Source organism: Terrapene carolina, unplaced genomic scaffold, assembly GCF_002925995.2.
Source record: "Terrapene carolina triunguis isolate 2854851 unplaced genomic scaffold, T_m_triunguis-2.0 Scaffold449, whole genome shotgun sequence".
Classification (NCBI taxonomy): Eukaryota; Metazoa; Chordata; order Testudines; family Emydidae; genus Terrapene; species Terrapene triunguis.
In genome coordinates, this window is record NW_020664800.1 from 1,848,753 (window position 1) to 1,870,351 (window position 21,599).

The following is a 21,599-nucleotide window of genomic DNA, read 5'->3' on the forward strand; positions in this document are numbered from 1 at the left end:
GGGCACACCAATGGGAGGCTGACATTCTAAAATCTTCAGGCAGCTGCGATCTAAAGTGACTTGAAGTTTCTTTTATTTCTCCTCCACCCCACCTCTCCTCTTGTCCCCTGGGCCACCTTGCCATGGATAATCAAACAACATTGAATAGACCAGTTCTCCACTGGGCTTTGCACCTATGAATAACTGTACACCTTGAGGGCATTCGTTTGTAGCCTTCTTAACATACGTTGCGTGTTATGAAGGCAGCTGTGTTTTACAAGCACTAGTATCTCTAGAAATCAGGAAGGGAGACTTTAAAGAAACACATTTTTTTGCATTTTAATATAAGAAAAAAATATATACTCTTCTGTCTCCACTCCCATTTTTGAGTTGAACGTTTTAGCTAGTGATTTTACCTTTGTGAGTTTGATTTAGAACTGAGAGAAATTATTATGGCAAAAAGTGTCTGTTATGTTTTATAGAATTTTTTTACAAGATCAACTTTTTTCTGAAGTCCCACTGTAAACTAGCTCATCTCACCTGTGCATCTTCTATAGCAGTGGTTCTTAAACTTGTTCGTAGAGTGGAACAAATCTTCACAGAGGGATTATCATGTCAATACCTCCTGTCCCATTGAGGACCAACACCATCCCTGTGGGAACTGCTGCAATTGCTTAAATGGAGAAGTAACATTAGCAAAGTAATGCATTTTTAGTGTCTTTCAATATACTTTAACAGCTAGCCCGGTATGACTAGGCAGGTCTCTGTGGACCACCAGCAAGTGATCCACAGACCACCAGTGGTCCACAGGCTTCAGTTTGAGAACCTCTGCTATACAACATTTTTGTAAGCCTTCCCCGTACACGTGTCAAAACAATCTTCACATGGTCAAGAACAAACCAAGGTGTATGATCTATCAGGGGAGCAGAGGTCATCAGTTTTCAAAATGTAGGGTTTGAAGGAAGCTAAGATAAGCGTATGGGCTTCTGAATGTATGTGCTCCCACTTGAGTGCAGGGTACCTTCTCGCGTTATTCTGAATGGTTTCCTCTGCTAGCACGAATGTCTTTTAAATACCTATAGTGCATTACACTACTTGCTACATTGCTGAATCATTCTGGCTGGTAAGGTCCTTTGACCTTAAAACTTCATGTTCACTGGCTCTTCAGACGTATAGCCCATTCTCACCTGCAGTATAGGAGATCGTCATAAACCCCAAGTATCATGAGTCATTTCTGCTGGCAGACAAGGCGAGCTCTCTAATGGTACGTCTGTACTGCAAAAAACCACTCTGTGCAATAAGTCTCAGAGCTTGGATCAGCTGACTTGGGCTCACAGAGCTTGCGCTACAGGGCTAAAAATAGCAGTGTAGATGTTCCCCTTTGGGCTGGAGCCCAGACTCTGAGACCACCTCCACTCGCCAAGTCTCCGAGCCCAGGCTCCAGTCCAAGCAGGAACATCTACACTACTATTTTTAGTCCAGAGGTGTGAACCGGAGTCAGTTGACCGGGCTCTGAGACTCACTGCTGCTGGAGCTTTTTTGCAGTGTAGACGAATCCTGAATGTCTGCACACAAAGTTGAGTGGTGTCACACCTGACGTCTTAGATCTGGTGTTCTTGGACAAACTGAATTCTCCACCAAAGGGATTTGGATCCCAATGGCAAAATTAAGTAAATTCCTTCTTGATGCATCCTCTCACACTTCAAGCACTTTGCTCCCTAGTTGGAATCACTGGTCACAAGAGACCGGTCTTTCAGATTTATGTGCCCAGATGAGTCTCTAGAGCAGTTCAGTTGGTAACACTATCAACTCTGAACTGAAAGGTTGTGGGTTGAAGTCCCTGAACAGGATGTGGGTATGTGCTGCATGCTGACAATGTACTACTGGGGACAAAGGAGGCTGCTGCACACTTAGAGGTACCATCCACTGAACAGACATTAAGCCAATATTCCTTCTGCCCATCTCTGGTTGCGGTGACAATTAAAGATCCCAAGACACTTGTTAGAAATGGAGGATAAAGCCCAGAGTCCTGGCCAATAAATCTGTCTCCTAGTGGAACAAGTTCTAACGCCCCATGTGAACACATATCGGTTACAGTTTGCTTGCAGTCACTTGCACTCCCAGTATCTAACACTTCCCCTTCAGACACCTAGATTATGAAAGGCACTGAATGATGTTCTCTGTGGCCTGTATTGCTCAGAGCTGGGAGAGTTCTCACAGTAGTGACCCCTGCTTGTTCCAGGCACATCTAAGGACAGCCCTGGGTATGCAGATATCTTTCCCAGCAGATCTCTGCCCCTTCCCGGCTAGGAAGCAGCACCTCGTGCCGACTGAATAGGCTGAAGATTGTGTTGGCTTCCTGCCCATGACACCAGTGCAAAATCATCCATCTTCTAAATGCAATTGTGAGTGTTGTTGTGGAGGTCTTTATTCGAACAATGTTTCTAGTAAGCACCGCTCCAGTGCTGCAGGAATAATACCATTTAAAGAGAACACTCAAGAGCAGGAGACACCCCAAAAATGTATTTTCTTGTGCAATGAACTTTGCAAACAGAGATATTACTTTGTGGGATTTCTTTCCCCTTCAGAACAAGGGTTTTGCTGTTTATTTCCTTCTATATGAGTGCTACCTGCTCAGCCATTTTGAGCAACCCTACAATAATAAATCTGTTTAAGTTTAATAAACAGAATTGAAATGTCAAGCTACTAAGGAGAAAAAGAAGAGGGAGAGAAACCCTGCCTGTGAAAACTGAGACACCCTTGTGACATGCTTTAGTGACCACTGGGAGAAAATAGGGCTGCTTACACAATAAACCTTCACCGAGTTCAGAACCCAAAGCAGGAGCGGCTTGCCAGGTTTTTGCAAACAGTGTGCATGATGCACCTGGCAGGATTTTAGTTCATTCTTCTGGAGTCAGTACGTTACATCTTAGTAAGTCCTTTCAAAGGAGCTGAAGGGAGTTAGATCACACAACTCCCATTGAAATTCAATTCCAATTCAGTGGGAGATGAGCCATCCAATTCCCCTACCTTTCCTTCAAAATCCCAACCTTCATCAAGACCATGTTTGCTGTTGGACAGGGTTAGTAGTTTTGTGGGACAGGTGAGAGGAGTTGTCCTAGCCTGGGGACAGTGTGATTGTTCTGCTTTCTTGTATATCTGGAATGTATATCAAAGTCCTGCCATACTGAATGAGACAGAATTGAAACCATTTGGGCATCTACTTAATATACAGACTGGTGTTAACATCGGGTTTGAGAATCAGTCTTGGAGCTTTCTTGGCGGAAGGATCAGAGAGAGAAGCCCTATCCAAATTGGGAATGCCTCCAACACAGTTACAGCCCTACTGCTGTGGATGTCAAACCTGTGACTGCAGTGGAGTCTGATAGGTGAGAACCTCACCAGTATTTATAAACTCAGCCTGGCATCTGGAAAAACCTAGCAGTCTAGACAATCTATGAGCTTACATGAAATTAGCAACTACCTGTTCCCTACCAAGAGAATGGAAGAGTCCACAGCTTCTAATAAGGAGGATAAACATGTTACAGGCGCCAGGCACTTCACTTGCGAGCACCCATTAGTGCTTTGTGCTGCCCACAGGATGATACTAGCCTATGATGAGCTGCCCCTCGACTGTCCCTATCCACTTCTTGTTTACTTTTGTCAGTTATAAGGAGAGAATGGGGTCAGCAGCACACAGATTTCCTTTCTTTGCAAAGGGTTTTCTGATGATTCTCCTCCTTCCCGGCCCCAGTTGCTCAGGTAGTAGCTCAGTCCAGGCAGTGCAGATAATTTGCAAAAGGTTTGAATTTAGGAAATCTTTACCATTGATTTACCAAGTTCTCTATTTATTTATTGCTGATTGTTAAGTTTGGCTCAGTTGTCACGCTGGACATAGAATCACTCTCTCAGCAGACACTGCCTGTCCCACAATGGGAAGTGGTAGAGTAGGGAAGGGTGAGGCCTCATGGGAATGCTGTATGCCCAATGTGGTTCCGTTGCCTTTGAACTGGAAGCTCTTTCATCCATGGATGGAGCAGTCTGTGTTGGGAATTTGCCTCCCCCCCCCCCAATGAGGAGCACATCAAACTTCATACAAAGCTTATGTGTTTGCTTGGTGCGGAAAAAAGTTATGCCTCCCCCTATGCTGTGTCCCCTTGCTTAAGGAGGCAAGCCAGGTTATCGGTTTGGGAGAAACTTTTGTGCCACATTATTGTGACATTGGCAAACTATTGAAACATTTTGGGGAATACTGCAACCTTAGCTTTTTGAATAGTCCCACAAAGATCTGCTTTGGTGGCCAGTAAGCTGAGTGGAACATCTGGTTGCTGTAGAAGCCGTTTCGCTCTGCATTGTCAGTTACAGGCCCACTGATGTATGCTTAGGAAACTGCAAAACACTTTGCTTCCCTCATTCCTTATTGTTAAACACTTCTGTGCATGAAACCGGAATCTCTGTTCTGTGTGAAGTAATCTGCTGCTGCTTATTCTGCACCTGACATCATATTCGTCTGTGCTGTGGAAACCATTATGATGTCAGAGAATTGTCACAGAAGGAAACAAGCACCAAGAGTGGATGAACTCTGAAGAAACAAAGTTCCTCTTGTCTTGTCCAAATATCCTTCTTAACAAAGGCAGAGAACTGAAAAAATAGGATATAAAGGCAGAATTTTTCTACGCCGAAAGTTCTGTTTTCATGAGTGCGCAGCAGTTGAGATGCCCGTGGGACAGCACTAAACCTGTAACCCTCTCCTCTATCTCAGTTTCTGCTCTCGTTTTTTCCAACAATAGAACATGGTTATTGTCCAACAATATTCCACTCCACTGAGGTTATCTCTTGAATGGTTAGGAGCAAGCTGACTGGCTGATGTGATGAGTCTAGTGTCTTGTTGTTCTGTTGGGTTTCAGCTGAAGTGAAGGATGTTAGTAAAGACTTGTCCATATGAGAAAATTTGCAACAGTTTAACTAAATAGAATTTAAATCAATTGAGTTAAAACAGCATTTTTGTTAAACAAAGAGAAGATTAAGGGGTGACTTTCCTACCTGGGAAACAAATATTTAATAATGGGCTCATCAATCTAGAAGAGAAACATCTAAAATCAAGATTTGGTGCTTTTCTAAAAGATCTGCTCTAGGAATTATTTTGCGGAATGGTTATACAGGAGGTCAGACTAGATGATCACAATGGTCCCTTCTGGCCTTGGAATCTATGAAAAATTGGTGAAAATCCCTAATGTAGACATTTAAACCAATTTAAGCAAGTGTTAAATTGGTTTAGCTTGAGTCTGTTAGTTACAGAATTAAGCTAAACCAATTTAAGTATGAGTTACACTGGTTTAAGCATCTATATTAGCGGTTTCTGCCAGTTTCACTAAATATATTTAGTGAACACTGATGCAGTTTTTCTCTTATAGACAAGGTGTAACATTTTTAAAAGTACCTAAAGGCCAGATTTTTAAGGGTATTTAGGCACCTAATCACTTTTGAAATTGGGATTTAGGCACTTAGGGATATAAGTCTCTCGGAAGGTCAATTGGAATTAAATCCCTGAATCCCTTTTGAAAATGGGACTTTGGTGCTTCTGAAAATGTTGCCCAAGGCCTGAATTGCCATGTCAGAGAGTCCTTCTGGAGTCTTAATGTTCCATGTGGTGCCTCACAATTTTGTGGTTCCCACACCCTATAGAGTGGCTCTACGCATGTTGTGCTTTCACACACTGTAGCAGTGGGGAGGGTTTTCTGGAAGAAGTAGTATTTTTGTTGAAGGAGGAGTTCGTACCGCCTTAGCCAATCTGAAGCATATTTTAGAGTAGCCTGAATCTAACAATGGCTGAACTGTCATTGCAACATGACACAGAGGTGGGAGATGATAATAAAGAGACACTATACTGTACCTAAAATACTGTGTTCACTTCTGGACACCACAAAGTTACCAACAAATTGGAAGCAATGGGGCTGGGTGGACTGACCTATAACGAAGAAAAAGCTAAATCTAGTTTGGCTAAGTGAGACCAAGGGAGGACAAGAGAGTCTGTGAGTATTTAAGAGGTACGAACTCCAAGTGGGGAGAGGGGCGCAGTTGTTTAGGGTGTTCCATGTGGAATAACTAGGAGTAATGGGATGAAATTAAATAAAGGAAATGTAAACTGGATCTCAGGAAGCCTGTCTCATTGCAGAGGGATCTATAAAATCTAGGAGTAGTCTCTCAAGGGAATGGTTTTGGAGCCCCATCATTTAAAACAAGACCAGGCAGAGCAATGGAGGACAGACTGAATGGCACAGTATTGCCCTGGCCCCTGTGCATGGACAAAGTGACTAAACCGATTTTTTCCTTCTCTAAAGTGTATATATACACCTACTTTAGAATGCAGGCTGCTGATTGGCTTGCGGGATGGCACCAATTCTGAGAGTACCTGGGTACAAATAATAAATGGATGCATCTCATTTACTCACAAGCTAACAGTGCAAGCGAGATTGAGAGTTAAATCAAACGTTTTACACCTCCCACTGTGCATCAGCTGTGTCACACAGCGGTTCTGAGTCCTTGGTATCAGCTGGGAGTCCCTAGAAGCATCAGACCCAATGAGACACTGCAGGTAAAATTTTCAATGGGACTTGGGCTCCTAAATCACGTAGGTGATTTTGAAAATGTTGCCCAGTAGCAATAAGTACTCCCTTGTACAGCACCTAGGACATGTCTGTGTATCATGGGGAATTTTAGACTTATGGAAACTTCATTAAGCCAATCATTGTGAATGAGCAGATGTAAAAACAAGCACAGATCCTAGTTGGAATGGCCCTTTGATACCATGGGAATAGTTTGCTTACGCTAGGCCAGATATGGTAAACCAATGAGAGTGTATTGCCCTCTAATTTAATTTTCTATAATGAAAGTTTGGGGGAGTCCTGTTTAATTTTGTTGGTCAGTTGGATTTTGGGGGGGGGGGAGTTGTGGGTTTTTGTTTTTTGTTTTTTTACTACGCCTATTAAAGTCCTTTGCTTTATAACTTGACAGAAGAGTTTTGCTCACATTAGAGGACAGTGTATCCAGTAGACTTTTTAGGGTTTAGTAATCTGTAAGCAGCTGAGTTTGAAATTTTTAGTGTAGCTTCTGCAGTCAGTCACATGAATGGCTAGTTGGTGCCCAACATCGACCACTGACTGAAAGGATTGTTTCTTTCTGTATTTTAGTGTCACTGACAGCAGCCAGCATTTGTCTTGGTACCCAGATGAGCAGCATAGCCTTAACAATAGGAGGTTTTGCAATGAAATTGATGGATAGAGGCACGTAAAACCCTTGCTATGTACAGCCAAAGTTCCTTAAAAAGTCCCTTCCAGCCTCATAAGCCTTGAATAGTCTTCTGGGGATCCTTGGGGTGGTCTCTGAAATGTGTGTGGCTAGGGTATATATTTTTTATTTTGGATGATGTTATCCATGGAGAAGGTCCCGTCAGCTTGCGAAAGGAGGCATGTACTCTGAAAAGAGCAACAAAATCTTAGGGCAGTTGTGGATGTTGCCAGAGTCCCTTGACATTCATTGGAAGTTTTATTTAATTTTTTAAAAGGAAAACTGATCATGGATGACAGGTGAATACCCAAGGTCACAAATGCAGGAGGAATACACATCATCCAGACTCTGAGGATTCCAGTCTATCCTGTAGCTAGAACGTCTCCGACCAACAAAAACACCAGGAAATCCTCATATGCAGCCAGTCTGAAAAGTTCTTCATTTTGTATGTTACGTTCTCAAAACCTCCTGTTGGGAGCTGAATTCTTCTTGTTTCATCAGGAAAATGATTAACAAAGTTCTCCTTTTCCTCCCCATCTCCCCTCACCCAGTAACTTGTGTGCATTTACCTTCTTTTCTGTAGATGCAGATGTTCTAGGCAATACCATAGATGCACCAGCATGTCTCTCTCTACATGCGAGTGCAAGAATCTCATGCCATCTTTAAAAAAAGAAAATATACAAAAAATATCTTTTTTAGGCCAGAGTTTTCTACAGGTATTAATGAATATTTTTCTTAATCCTTATAAGTTTTATGTGTTTAATATTTCTTAATACCAGTAGCATTAATTTATACTTTTGTAGCAACACAATATTTTTATAAACCGCCACCGCTGGCTTTATCTTCATAATGGGGAAATGTGCGGGCAGTTGGCCCCGCACTGTACCATGTACTGTATTTAAAAGGTTATCTAATGTCACACTTGCTGTGTTAATAAACAAAACAAAACCTGTTTGAAGTCTCATGTATTGTTGGTGTGGATCGAATGACTCAATAGAGAGCAATATTGCACGGGATTGAGTTGCTGATTTTCATTGTGATATATGAATGCTTGAGGCTAACTCAAGTTCTTCTAGGTTTTTTCTTTCTAGGATTTTTTGTTTGTTTTTTACAGCTAAATAAATTCAGTGCTGTTTGAAACTTAGACTGACGTCAAATGAAAAGGATTATTTAAAAAAAAATCAAGCTGTTTAAATGTTGCTGTTTCTACAAGTCTGTTGCTGTCTGAATGGAAATATTCCATGTGTGAAAAGGAGTAATTCCACTTAGGATCCAACTAGCTCAGAGCTCCAGGCCAGAGTTCAGTTATTTGGAGAAGTGTCTTAGAGACATATTTCTGCAACATTCTTTTCAGAGTTGATGCCAAGGCAGAAGACAAACTGTAAGAAAGCATCCGTTGCTTGAGGATTTTCATGTCAGTGTTGTATTTATGGTTTTACAATAAAACAACCTTTAGGAAAAAATAAGTGTGTGGGGTTTTCTCTTTTTCAGGAATGTATCTGGGACCTCTCGATAGCCCTTTGTTTGGAAGAGTTGATTACATATCTTGAGGGCTGAGACCACAGGGCAGTAGAATTCATTCTTTGGTGGACTGTATGGGCCATAAAACTCTGCAGTGGGCCTCATCCTATGTTCCTTGTGTACCCAAAACTCCCATTAAAGCCAACCGGAGTTCTAGGTACAGGGAATGCAGAAGGAATAACTGGAAAAGCTATTTTAAAAGTAAAAGGGAGGGGTAAGTTGGAGGTTGGCTGTATTTAGCACCAGAGCAAAATCAATCTCCATTTTCAAGAGGAGACCTTGTGGAATACCAGGGAGATGGATAGTGTAGGTACCAGAAAATGTGTCCTTTTTTAATTTATTTTTTCAAGGCAGAACAAGTAGTGAAGAGGTTTGGTGAGTATTCAAAGGCATGTGAAGGAATAACCACTAAAATCAAAACAAAGAACATGGTAGAGTGGCCAGAAACAGTAAGAAAGCCAGGAACTTGTCTCCCTTTATAATTGAAGAGAAAAACAGGGAAAGATTACTTGAAAATCAGCACAGGGAAACCCTGAGAAATTATGCAAAAAGCACTTAAGAGCTGAATAAATTTTCTCTTAAAATACTCAAAAAATCCATAGATTCCAAGGCCAGAAGAGACCATTGTGATCAGCTCGTCTGACCCCCTGTATCACACAGGCCAGAGACCTGCCCCACAATCATCCCTAGAGCAGCACTTGTAGACAAACATCCAGTCTTTATTTACAAATTGTGAAAATGACACAGGTACCAGCATTGTTCAAACCAAACTGAACAGGAGACCTAAGGCAGCAGCCTGGATGATTGAAGTGGAGCTCTGTGAGGAGGTGGCAGTCCTGTGAGGGTGCGTGTGTGTAGCGGGACATCGTAGCTGTGTGTGCTGTATACTCTGAGCCAGTGACTTAGTAGTGGACTGGAGGGTGGCTTATGTTGATCCTATCATTAAAAAAGAGGGAAAGGTGTTGCCATGGGAACTGTTGGCCAATAGTCACTAGGAGGGATGACTGTTGGCACAGTCTCTCTCGTGGAACTGAGCTGCTGTATAAGGACTGGGGCTTTCAATGGAGCAGGGCAGCTTTCACGGATATTGTGGTGCCTAAAGATGCAGAGAGGTGCCTTAGGGGATTTTCAAGGCACTGAAGCAGGTTAGGCACCTAATTCCTATTGAAAGCAGTGGGGGCTAGGCCTCTAACCTGCTTCGGCGCTATGACAGATCTCGCTAGGCATATAACTGTGTCTTTGGGCACCTCCATCCCTCTGACAATCCGTCCCAAAGTGTCCAGTGCCCGCTGGCATTCTGTGAGCAGTGGGCTGCAAGTTCCATTGTGCCCCATGGAAAATGCAAGTACTGATCACATCTGGTTTGTCTGGGTGTCAGCCATGCACTGACTGATCCCTAAACTGCACTGTTCATTACACACATGGTAGGAGTGTGTCGGACTTCGAGGAGTGCAAAGGATTTTACCGCTATTCATGAAGCTTAGCGCACCCATTTTACACAGCACAGCAGCTGCTTGCCAAATGTCTTACAGACTGACAGAGCCAGGATTAGACCCTGCAGCTACTGCCTCTCAGGCCTGGGCCTTAGCCGCGAGTCTGGTAATTTACAAAAAAATGTTCAGATTGGGTCACAAAAAATGTTTTATTTCAATATTAAAGCAATTCATTTTGATTTTAATCTTTTATGAATTTTTTAGTATAAATTAACGGGTAGAGAGTGGATTTGAACCCAGGTCTTCCACACCCTCAGTGAGTGCCCTAAATACAAAGCCATTTTGTATAAGGGTGGCACCGTCAGCTGGGTTTTGTGTGGTGGCTGTCTTTGAGCATGTCTACCAGCTTGGCTGAGATAGGCAGGTGAATTCCTAGTTTGCGAATCCTGCTGGACCTTAGGCATTAGTTAGGCACTGCTGTCAGGACTGAGGTGACTCTTCGTGCCCAGCAGAAGAACTGTAGGCAACTATGGGACTTTACCAGTGGAAACTTAGGTGCTTGGGCACTTTAGACACCTAGAGGGTTAGGTGGCAGCTCAGCAGGAGGCGGAGGGGACCGAGCATTTTGAAACCTTCCTGGCTCAAGAGGAATCACACGCCCCCAAAATGAACAATTTGGCCTGTGTCATTTTACAAGACAGGAAATGAATAATAAAAAGCCTGAATGTTACTTCCAGCTCAGAAAACTTTTGACAAGGGCAAGTGATAGCTGTACATTTTGTTTTCTTGGAAGCATTAGGGCTTGTCTATACTTACGCGGTAGTTCGGCGGCTGGCAATCGAACTTCCGGGTTCGATTTATAGCGTCTTGTCTGGACGCGATAAATCGAACCCAGAAGTGCTCGCCGTTGACTCCGGTAATCCTGCTCGGCGAGAGCAGTACGCGGAGTCGACGGGGGAGCCTGCCTGCCGCGTCTGGACCGCGGTAAGTTCGAACTAAGGTACGTCGACTTCAGCTACGTTATTCACGTAGCTGAAGTTGCGTACCTTAGTTCGAATTGGGGGGTTAGTGTAGACCAGGCCTTAGTCTCCGATACTATTTTTCACTCTCTTATTCCTGTTGTTTTGTTGTATAGGTAGCATGCCAGAAGGAGAATTAAATCCTTCTCCTTCAAGTAGTATCCCTATAGGTGCTCCACTGTAGGTGCATCTTTGCCCATGCATCTCTAATCAGAGATTTTAGGTAGAGTGTCTGTTCGGCCCGCACAAGTGCCCTCACTGCCTCATGGTCTGCCTCAAGGCTAACTAGTGCTAGCCAGGGGAACCGCCCTCAGTTCCTTCTTGACCATCTTTGGCCTTGAACAGAACGTGTAGCAGTCCTGTTGACTACTTAACTCTTTTTATATTGGTAGCCTATAGTTGTAGTTCACTCTTGGTTCTTAGAGTTTCCTTTTCTTTTGTAGTACCCTTAGAGCTTCCATTTTTTCGATTTAAAAACAAAACCTTTTTTTCTTTTGACCATTTCCCCCCCTGTCTTTTGCTGTGGGGTCATCCCCTTAGGGGCATGCCGAGTTCCTCCGGCTTCAAGAGGTGCCTGTCCTGCAGGGAGGCAATCCCAGTGACAGACGGCCAGGCTAGATCCCAAAAGAACCGGGAGCTGAAGTTAAAACTTCTCCTCATAGAGGGTGCTCTTAGGCTAGCATCTGACCCCAGTCCTGAATCCTCTCCAGGACAAAGATAATCGCTGGAGCCTTAAACCTCCAGAGAGGTGTAATTGCAGTCAAAGTCGACTGATTCCTCCTGAAAAGCCTCCAGAAAACAGGCTACAAGCCAGAGGGGGATCCCCAGTGGGTCCAATCACCACAGCAAAAATGGCTCCAAAGCACACTTCCCAGGAATCTTGGGGACTCCACAGTATGAACTCTACCATAGCACCCAAAGACCCGAAGGGCAAAGACATTGAAGCAAAGGCTCCACCTACCAGACATAAGGACGGAGACCGTACCACCTCTACAAAATTGGCACCGATAAAAAGACCCTTGGCAGTGAGTGCTTACAAACAACCCTCCTCGGAGCATGCCTCCCATAACAGACCCTCGGTACCAGTGAGTCAGCACCAGCAATCCCTGACAGTACCAGTCCCATCAACAGTACCGCAGGAGTTCTGTTGCTTGAAGGGCCTTACAGTCACAGAGAAGCCAGAGTCCCCGCTACTCGGTACCGGAGCTCTGGTACCGAGCATGTCTCAGTCCCCAGAATCATCGGCGACACCGGACGATTCACCTCCAGTGCACTGATCAGTCCCACCCTTCTCCAGCAGGGAGTTAGATGATAGTAACCAGGACAACAATGTCTCTCTGGTCTCACACTATAACCCACTGTTACAATATCGGGGACCTCCCCAACTGCACCCACACTCTGACCCTCAGTTTTCCTAGTATGGTCACCTGTGGGTACCACCATCCATACGCTTCCCCCACCCAACAGTGGCCGTACTGGGATCCATGGGCAGTCTACAGGCCCCACACTTCTTGGGCATTGAGTGTTGCCCATAGAGAATCCACTAGACATTACCCTAAAGCTTCGGTGTCCAGAGCCCTGGAACCCAAGGAAGGAACTTTGAAGGAGCAGGAGGCCAGACTAGATGGGGAAACTTCCTCACTGGTGAACATCTCCTCCTTGCCAGATGAGGAAGTTTCTTGCCCCCTCTTCCATCACTGACCGATGACTTTAGGCTCTTCCAAGACCGCACTAAGAGGGTGGCAAATGTGCTACAAATTCCTCTTGAGGGGGTGAAAGACTCGCACCATATTGTTAGATATACTGCACACTTCCTCCTCTTCAAGAATTGCCCTCCCAAACAATGAGACACTTCTAGACCCTGCTAAGGTCATCTGGCAGGCACTAGCCTCCATTGCACCAATGTGTAAAAAGCCAACTAAAAGTATTACATCTCCCCTAAGGAGACAGACTTCCTCTTCACGCACCTTAACCTAACACTGTAGTCATGGATGCGGTTAATGCACAGGAAAAGCAACATCATACCAAGTCGACCCTCCATGATAGAGACTGGAAGAGGCTAGATCTGTTTGGGCAGAAGGCATACTCATCAGCAACCCTGCAATTCAGGGTCTCAAACTAGCAGGCCATAATGGGTAAATATGACTATGTGAATTATGGAAAACTCAACACCTTTATTGACCACTTGCCAGAAGCACAGAAGGATCAATTTCAGGCCATCATCAAGGAGGACCAGTTAGTAGCATGAATGGCACTACAGACCACACTGGATACTGCAGATAAGCAGCCCGCTCAGTCTTGACAGCAGTGGTAATGAGGTGGGCATCCTGGTTACACCTCTCAGGGTTGCTGAAGGAAGTCCACATGATGGTTGAGGACCTCCCGGTTGAAGGGCCCAAACTCTTTGCTGATAAGACAGACGCATCACTCCACACCTTAAAAGACTCTAGGGCCATGCTACACTCCCTGGGAATCTATACACTAGGACAGAAGAGGAAATTCAGCTCACAACCACCTTACAAATCCCAACTATCCCAGTTCCTCCCATCTCAGTGCTATTATGAGCCGCAGCATAAGAGACCCAGGATACAAAAGCAAAAGTTGTCAGCTTCCCAATCCTCAGTCTCTCAACCCTCATCCTCTAAACACCAGTTTTGATGCCTTGGCCAAGGCCCCGAACAACCACTCCTTGCAACAACGTCAGCTGCTAGATATGGACCTTCCATACTTCTTCAGAAGTCACCTGACTCACTTCCTCTGGAGTTGGAAGAACATCACCTCTGACAAGTGGTCTTGGAAATTATTTTGAAGGGTTACTCCATTCACTTCACGTCCCTCCCCCCGACCCACCCTCCCTCCCCTTCCCTCTCCAGGGATCCTTCTCATGAGAGTCTAATACATCAGGAAATAGATCATCTTCTATGCCTGGGGCCATAGATCCAGTCCTCACTCACTTCAGAGACAAGGGTTTTTATTTGCTGATCCCCAAGACAAAGGGAGATTGGAGATCCCTACTAGATCTAAGTGCGCTAAACAGATACGTGAAGGCACAAAAGTTCAAGATGGTCACACTAGCAGCCATTATTCCGTCTCTGGAGCAAGGAGATTGGTTTTCGGCCCTCGACCTACAAGATGCCTACGTCCACATTTCAATCTGACCATCTCACAGGAGATTCCTCCGATTTACCTTTGGGCAGGACCATTATCAGTACAGAGTGCTCCCATTCAGCCTCTCGTCTGCACCCAGGGTATTTTCCAAGATCCTCTGTTGTTGTGGTGCACCTACAAACATTAGGTATTGTCATCTACCCATACCTGGACGACTGCCTTCTTAAGGCTCCTTCCTTCCAAGACACCCAGTGTACCACTCAGATGTCTATGCACATATTTGAGCAGCTGGGTCTACAGCTCAACACCCAAAAATCGACCTTGACCCCAGTACAACATCTGGAATTCATTGGGGCCAAACTCGAGGCAGTGCAAGTGAGAGTGTTCCTCCCACTGCACAGATCCAGCATCCTGATAAGTCTCATAGAGAGAGTCCAGGCCAGTCCATGTCCACTGGCCAGGAATTGTCTCCAACTTCTCGGGCATATGGTGGCATGCACATTTGTGACTCCACACACCTGGTTGTTCATGAGATGATTGCAGATATGGCTCAAATCTGTCTACTGTCCAAACAAGGATGGGCTAAACAAACTGCTGTCAGTGCCCTCTGGGGTCAAACACTCCTTGGACTGAAGGAAAGAACCATCCAACATCTGTGCAGGCATTCCATTCGCACAACCCCCACTGACGCTGATTCTAGCAACAGATGCCTCTCTAATAGGGATCCCACCTAAATGATTACAAAGTCCAGGGCAAGTGATCTCCCACGGAAGCGGTTCTCCATGTCAATCTTTTAGAACTAAGAGCCATCAGACGCGCCTTTCTCCCATTTATCAGGGATACTAACATGAAAGTCATGATGGACAATATAACTTGCTTGGTTTTACATAAATCGCCAGGGAGGTGCCAGATAACCCTCCCTTTGCACGGAAGCGCTGAAACTTTGGAATTGGTGCATCTGCCACAATGTGCTCATTTCAGCCGCTTACTTACTAAGGATATAAAATGCGACAGTCAACAGTCTCCATTGGAATTTCTCTCATGACCACAAATCGGAAATGAACCCAGCAATTCTTCACAACATATTCGACCTATGGGGAACCCCGACAATAGATCAGTTTGCTACTTACCGGAACAAGAAATGTCTCTGCTACTGTATTGGGGCTGGAATAGGGACACAGTCCCTGGGGGACGGGGTCATTTTCCCATGGGGCAGAGAGCTATTGTACACCTTTCCCCCATTCCCTCTGATGTCCAAGGTCCTGTTAAAGATACGGCGAGAGAAAGCAAACGTTATACTGATTGCCTCCACCTGGCCAAGAGAAATTTGGTACCCATACTTTGTACAGCTGGCAGTATGTCCTCTGCTTCCTCTTTGGCCCATTAGTCACTTGTTCTTCCAAAACGATGGACAGATCCTTCACCCCAACTTAAGAACATAACATAAAAACGGCCGTACCAGGTCAGACCAAAGGTCCATCTAGCCCAGTATCCTGTCTACTGACAGTGGCCAATGCCAGGTGCCCCAGAGGGAGTGAACCTAACAGGCAATGATCAAGTGATCTCTCTCCTGCCATCCGTCTCCATCCTCTGACAAACAGAGGCTAGGGACACCATTCCTTGTCCATCCTGGCTAATAGCCATTAATGAACTTAACCACCATGAATTTATCCAGTTCTCTTTTAAACGCTGTTATAGTCCTAGCCTTCACAACCTCCTCAGGCAAGGAGTTCCACAAGTTGACCGTGCGCTGCGTGAAGAAGAACTTCCTTGTATTTGTTTTAAACCTGCTGCCTATTAATTTCATTTGGTGACCCCTAGTTCTTGTATTATGGGAATAAGTAAATAACTTTTCCTTATCCACTTTCTCCACATCACTCATGATTTTATATACCTCTATCATATCCCCCCTTACTCTCCTCTTTTCCAAGCTGAAGAGTCCTAGCCTCTTTAATCTCTCCTCATATGGGACCCGTTCCAAACCCCTAATCATTTTAGTTGCCCTTTTCTGAACCTTTTCTAGTGCCAGTATATCTTTTTTGAGATGAGAAGACCACACCTGTACGCAGTATTCGAGATGAGGGCGTACCATCAATTTATATAAGGGCAATAATATATTCTCAGTCTTATTCTCTATCCCCTTTTTAATGATTCCTAACATCCTGTTTGCTTTTTTGACCGCCTCTGCACACTGCGTGGACATCTTCAGAGAACTATCCATGATGACTCCAAGATCTTTTTCCTGACTTGTTGTAGCTAAATTAGCCCCCATCATATTGTATGTATAGTTGGGGTTATTTTTTCCAATGTGCATTACTTTACATTTATCCACATTACATTTCATTTGCCATTTTGTTGCCCAATCACTTAGTTTTGTGAGGTCTTTTTGAAGTTCGTCACAATCTGCTTTGGTCTTAACTATCTTGAGCAGTTTAGTATCATCTGCAAACTTTACCACCTCACTGTTTACCCCTTTCTCCAGATCATTTATGAATAAGTTGAATAGGATTGGTCTGAGGACTGACCCTTGAGGAACACCACTAGTTACCCCCTCTCCATTCTGAGAATTTACCATTAATTCCTACCCTTTGTTCCCTGTCTTTTAACCAGTTCTCAATCCATGAAAGGACCTTCCCTTTTATCCCATGACAGCTTAATTTACGTAAGAGCCTTTGGTGAGGAACCTTGTCAAAGGCTTTCTGGAAATCTAAGTACACTATGTCCACTGGATCCCCCTTGTCCACATGTTTGTTGACCCCTTCAAAGAACTCTAATAGATTAGTAAGACACGATTTCCCTTTACAGAAACCATGTTGACTATTGCTCAACAGTTTGTTTTTCTATGTGTCTGACAATTTTATTCTTAACTATTGTTTCAACTAATTTGCCCGGTACCGATGTGAGACTTACCGGTCTGTAATTGCCGGGATCACCTCTAGAGCCCTTTTTAAATATTGGTGTTACATTAGCTAACTTCCAGTCATTGGGTACAGAAGCCGATTTAAAGAACAGGTTACAAACCTTAGTTAATAGTTCCACAACTTCACATTTGAGTTCTTTTAGAACTCTTGGGTGAATGCCATCTGGTCCCGGAGACTTGTTCATGTTAAGTTTATCAATTAATTCCAAAACCTCCTCTAGTGACACTTCAATCTGTGACAGTTCCTCAGATTTGTCACCTACAAAAGCCGGCTCAGGTTTGGGAAGCTCCCTAACATCCTTAGCCGTGAAGACTGAAGCAAAGAGTCCATTTAGTTTCTCCGCAATGACTTTACCGTCTTTAGGCGCTCCTTTTGTATCTCCATCATCCAGGGGCCCCACTGGTTGTTTAGCAGGCTTCCTGCTTCTGATGTATTTAAAAAACATTTTGTTATTACCTTTGGAGTTTTTGGCTAGCCGTTCTTCAAACTCCTCTTTGGCTTTTCTTATTACATTCTTGCACTTAATTTGGCAGCATTTATGCTCCTTTCTATTTGCCTCACTAGGATTTGACTTCCACTTTTTAAAGGAAGTCTCTTTATCTCTCACTGCTTCTTTTACATGGTTGTTAAGCCACGGTGGCTGTTTTTTAGTTTTTACTGTGTTTCTTAATTTGGGGTATACATTGAAATTGGGCCTCTATTATGGTGTCTTTAAAAAGCGCCCATGCAGCTTGCAGGGATTTCACTTTAGTCGCTGTACTTTTTAACTTCTGTTTAACTAACCCCCTTGTTTTTGCATAGTTCCCCCTTTTGAAATTAAATGCCACAGTGTTGGGCTGTTGAGATGTTCTTCCCACCACAGGGATGTTGAATGCTATTGTATTATGGTCACTATTTCCAAACGGTCCTGTTATAGTTACCTCTTGGACCAGCTCCTGCGCTCCACTCAGGACTAAATCTAGAGTTGCCTCTTCCCTTGTGGGTTCCCGTACCAGCTGCTCCATGAAGCAGTCATTTAAAGTCTTGAGAAATTTTATCTCTCCATTTCTTCCTGAAATGAAATGTTCCCAGTCAATATGGGGATAATTGAAATCCCCCACTATTATTGAGTTCTTAATTTTGATAGCCTCTCTAATTTCCCTTAGCATTTCATCATCACTATCACTGTCCTGGTCAGGTGGTCTATAATAGATCCCTAATATTCTTATTAGAGCATGAAATTTCTATCCATAGAGATTCTGTGGAACATGTGGATTCACTTAAGATTTTTACTTTATTTGATTCTACATTTTCTTTCACATATAGTGCCACTCTTCCCCCCCCTCCCCCCATGACCTGTTCTGTCCTTCCGATATATTTTGTATCCCGGAATGATTGTGTCCCATTGATTGCTCTCAGTCCACCAGGTTTCTGTGATGCCTATTATATCAATATCCTCCTTTATCGCAAGGCACTCTAGTTCACCCATCTTATTATTTAGACACCTAGCATTTGTGTACAAGCACCTTAAAAACGTGTCACTCTTTATTTGTCTGCCCTTTTCTGATGTGTCCGATTTTGTATGTGAATGTTTCTCGTCTGATCTGGCCCTTACATTATCCTCCTCCATCCTCTGCTCCTGACTATAACATGGAGATTCTCTATCATTAGACTGTCCCCTAAGAGAAGTCTCTGTCCGATCCACATGCTCCTCTGCAGCAGTCGGCACTCCCCCATCTCCTAGTTTAAAAACTGCTCTACAACCTTTTTAATGTTAAGTGCCAGCAGTCTGGTTCCACTTTGGTTTAGGTGGAGCCCATCTCTCCTGTATAGGCTCCCCCCATCCCAAACGTTTCCCCAGTTCCTAATGAATCTAAACCCCTCCCCTCTACACCATCGTCTCATCCACGCATTGAGACTCTGAAGCTCTGCCTGCCTACCTGGCCCTGCACGTGGAACTGGGAGCATTTCTGAGAATGCCACCATAGAGGTCCCTGATTTCAGTCTCTTTCCTAGCAGCCTAAATTTGGCCTCCAGGACGTCTCTCCTACCCTTCCCTCTGTCATTGGTACCTACATGTACCACGACCACCAGCTCCTCCCCAGCACTACACATAAGTCTGTCTAGATGCCTCGAGAGATCCGCAACCTTCGCACCAGGCAGGCAAGTCACCATGCGGTTCTCTCAGTCATCACAAACCCAGCTATCTACGTTTCTAATGATCGAATCTCCCATTACTAACACCTGCCTTTTTCTAGCCACTGGAGTTCACTCCCCCGGAGAGGTAACCTCAGTGCAAGAGGTAACCCCAGCACCATCTGGAAGGAGGGTCCCAACTATGGGAGGGTTTCCCTCTGCTCCCATTGACTGCTCTGCTTCCCTGGGCCTTTCATCCTCCTCAACAGCGCAGAGGCTGTCTGACCGGAGGTGGGACAATTCTACAGTGTCCCGGAAAGCCTCATCCACGTACCTCTCTGCCTCCCTTAGCTCCTCCAGTTCCGCTACCCTGGCCTCCAAAGTCCGTACGTGGTCTCTGAGGGCCAGGAGCTCCTTGCACCAAATGCACACATACGCCACCCGCCCACAGGGCAGGTAATCATACATGCTGCACTCAGTGCAATAAACTGGATAGCCCCCACTCTGCAGCTGGGCTTCTGCCTGCATTGTCTCCTAGTTAATGAAAGGGTTGTTTAAGCAAGAAGTTTTGAATGTAGTTTGGTTTATAGGTTTTAAGGGGAATAAAAGGGAAACAGATAGAACTGGCAAGAGACCTCCGCTCCCTTCCAAACTCCCTTGCGAAACTCCCTGGATCCTCTGGCTCCAGGCTTGGCTCTTTCTTGGTTCCAACACTTAGAGAGCGAATGCTCGGAAGAGGTGAAAGAGGTGTTACTACACAGTAGGAAAATGATGACTCGTCATACTTACCTACAGAAATGGAAACGATTCTAAATTTGGTGCAATTCCAAACAAGTGGACCCGACATCTTCCTCCCTCCCTCCCTTTGATTCTAGACTATATTGTAGACTGCAAAAGGTCTGGGCTCTCTCTCTTAGCTCACTTAAAGTACATCTAGCGGCCATAATGGTCTTCCATCATCCAGTGGACGGATGCTCAGTATTCACCCACCCAACAACATGCAGATTCCTTAAGGGCATGGGAAACCTGTTCCCACATGTCAGACCACCGACTCCAACCTGGGACCTCACTGTAGTTCTGAGAACTTGGACTAGACCACTCTTCAAGCCTATGGCCACCTGCTCTCTGTTATACCTATCCATGAACACGGCATTTATAGTGGCCATTACCTCAGCTCAAAGGATAGGAGAGGGAGTGGCGTTGATGGCGCACCCGCCATTCATGTAAAAAGCAACAGAGGGTCCTGTGGCACCTTTAAGACTAACAGAAGTATTGGGAGCATAAGCTTTCATGGGTAAGAACCTCACTTCTTCAGATGCAAGCATTCGCTCTCTAAGTGTTGGAACCAAGATGCAAGTCTTTCATCTGAAGAAGTGAGGTTCTTACCCACGAAAGCTTATGCTCCCAATACTTCTGTTAGTCTTAAAGGTGCCACAGGACCCTCTGTTGCTTTTTACAGATTCAGACTAACACGGCTACCCCTCTGATACTCTCCGCCATTCATGGTCTTCTTTAAAGACAAAGTCAACTTGAGGTCACACCCCAAGTTCCTCCCCAAGGTAATCTCCTCCTTTACATGTGAGCCAGCTAATTCACCTCCACATATTTTTTCAAAAACCTCATTGTGACAACAGGGAGGCAACACTACATATGCTGGATGTTAGGAGAGCCCTGGCATTTTATTTGGACAGGAATAAGGTCTTTAAGAAGTCTCCCAAACTCTTCCTTTCATTCACAGAAAGATCCAAGGGCTCTGCAATATCAGCTCAAAGACTCTCCAAATGGGTCTCCAGTCACATTAACCACTATTACCGTGCACATAACCTGCTGTGTCCATCAGGGATCTGCAAGCACTCTCAAGATCTGTTTCTACTTTAGTCACATTTGTTAAAGATATCACCATCTCATAAATCTAGGGCGGCGACCTGGGCCTCTGCCCATACTTTTCACGGATCACTACACGATTGCCTGGGACTCTGCCTCTAATGCCATCTTCATCCCCACACTTCTATCGTCAGTTACAGACTCCACTCCACACCCCAGCCCTCCATGGGGAAGACTGCTTTGGAATCACCTACACTGGAGCACCCATATGGACACTACTCGAAGAAGAATAGGAATATAATCATCTTGTGCAGTAATGATGGTTCTTCGAGATGTGTCCCCCTATGGGCGGCTCCACGAGCTGCCATCCTTTTTACTTCGGAGTTCTTGCC